At 38.6% G+C, this 2,500-nt stretch overlaps 1 non-coding gene across 1 annotated transcript; it reads left to right on the top strand.

Moving 5' to 3' along the window:
- Positions 1-1,317: 1,317 nt before the first annotated feature.
- On the top strand, positions 1,318-1,399 carry TRNAL-AAG (transfer RNA leucine (anticodon AAG)). Its single transcript has one exon. It is a non-coding gene; the product is annotated as a tRNA-Leu (tRNA).
- The last annotated feature ends 1,101 nt before the right edge of the window (positions 1,400-2,500 follow it).

Below are 2,500 nucleotides of genomic sequence, written 5' to 3'. Positions count from 1 at the left end.
CCCTTCCCCCTCCCCCCCGAAGGAACCGTTTAGCGTAAAGAGGCGGCGCCAGTGTGTGTTCGTGGGCGTAATCGAGGTAATGTATTGCTTGCTATTACTCAGGGATTTCAGTACACGTCAGCGATACGGGTGCGAGCGATTAGCTATCGGAAAGATATCGCTAATTTACCGGAAAATCCATTACAGTTTAGATTTGCTCACTGGCAGCTCAAATTACGTAGTGTGTTTAATAGGATTATACGTGTGATATTACTTAATATCGTAACAATAAATTAATTCATAATAGGAAGGATGATATTTTAGTTCTCGCACCTGTAGAATCTGGATGTATTTAAAATCCTATGCATTACACGGTTTTTTAACTCATTGCTTAATATTTCACAAACTTTATTTTCTCCCACTGTTTCTATGGACCATTTGCTTTCATCTCTCTCTCTCTCTTTCTCCCTCTCTTTGTCTCTGTTTCCTTTATTTTCATCTCTCTCTCACCCTCTTCGCCTGCTTCCCTTTTTTCCTCTCCCCCAACCCTCTCTCTCTTCCTGCCTCTCTCTCTCTCTCTCTCTCCCTCTCTCTCTTTCACTCTCTCTCTCTCTCTCTCTCTCTCTCTCTCTCTCTTCCTCCCTCTTTCCCTCCCTCTCTCTCTCTCTCTCGACCTATTCCATCTATACATTTCCACATTCCTTCCCTCAGTTAACATTCCTCACCGTCTACAAATTAAAAGGATATTAATTAGAAAGGCTAAGAAATTCGTTCGTGTCCTTGTTTGTGGCCCATTGATTGCCCTGGGAGAGACTGCCGTGATAATGACTTCCTCCATTTTATGTTGGTCCTGGGAACAGAAAAGGAAAGGAAAAGAGGAATTATAGGCTGTATGTGTGTGTATACATACATACATGCTTACACACATACACACACACACACACATATGTGTGTGTGTGTGTGTATGTGTGTTTGTGTATATATAAGTATATAATTTTATGTTATATGGAATATATATATACATATATATATATATATATATATATATATATATATATATATATATATATATATATTGTTGTGCTTGGCATTACCATCCTCATAGATAACGTATAGCATTAGTATCATCATTGATCCATGTTAATGATTATTATTATGATATAGACTACAATTATAGTAATTTTAACCAGTGTCTGATTATCTTGACATCCCTGAATTACATATATCTATTCCACTCGTGTGTTTTGGCCAGAGGATTTTAAAGACAAAATACATAATCATGGCAATTGCAACTGATGCTCCCAATTCAAAACCAATGACGTAACCTCAATAATAACAGGTAGCGTGGCCGAGCGGTCTAAGGCGCTGGTTTAAGGCACCAGTCTCTTCGGAGGCGTGGGTTCGAATCCCACCGCTGCCACATGTTTAGGTGAACAAACCTATGGCGATGTTCTTCTGTCCGACACCTTATTTCTAGGATCCCAGGAGTCTATAGAAGAGGAAGTGGTTTTATGGCAAAATGTATATTCTATCTTGGAACATTTATGGCTGTTTTATCTGTCATGCTTAATATATGAATTTCCTGCGGGTTATGTCTTAGTAGATAATATCAAATATTTATCAAATATTATGATAACAAATATTGCATCGTATCATAAATAATAATGCCAGGTATTCTAAATGTTCCATTCCAAATGTTCCCTTGCCAATGCATAGTCTAAAACGAATTCATATTTGTCTTTATAATCAGTAATACGTAATCACTTTGACCAAAATCATTATAATTCTATCAAAATAGGCCACTACAGGGGAAAATATATCTGGTGAAATATGATCATCATACGCAGTGATGTGACAATGATGCACTTGGCACCAGCTTTTTTTTCCCAATACAGGTGATCAAAGAGGTCAAGTCCCATGTTAAAGCTAATATAACATTCTATATACACGTCCAGAATGTACATGCAGACGATAATCTGCTGAAATGTTTGGCTCTCGTATTGTGTACACTGCTGAGAGGACTTCTCAGGAAATCCAATTATTCGAATGACCAGTTTAGTTTGGAGCGAGTCTCCTGTCTCCACGGAAGGTAAAATAAAGGGAGAAAAGGTTAGATTTAACATTTAATAAATATACAGAATGAATATGGCTGACTATGTGCACACTCGCGCGCGCGTGCACACACACACGCACACGCACACACACGCATGCACACACACACACAGACATGCAGACACATACAAAGACTGAGAGAGAGAGAGAGAGAGAGAGAGAGAGAGAGAGAGAGAGAGAGAGAGAGAGAGAGAGAGAGAGAGAGAGAGAGAGAGAGAGAGAGAGAGAGAGAGAGTAGATTTGACAGCTTGAAAAGTTTATTAATGAACTTGATATAAAAGTTTGTATACATGATTAGGCAGTTAGAACTATGTTTGTACAATTCATGTTAGACTAGTTTTCAGACATTTGCGAAAATATTTGAGAAACAGCAGAGTCAAGGCGGTGGGGGGGGGTAATCTCAGAAAAA

Source organism: Penaeus japonicus, unplaced genomic scaffold (genome assembly GCF_977035675.1).
Source record: "Penaeus japonicus unplaced genomic scaffold, GWHDUDI00000001_assembly GWHDUDI00000008, whole genome shotgun sequence".
NCBI lineage: Eukaryota > Metazoa > Arthropoda > Malacostraca > Decapoda > Penaeidae > Penaeus > Penaeus japonicus.
This window is presented reverse-complemented; position numbering and strand designations above follow the sequence as displayed.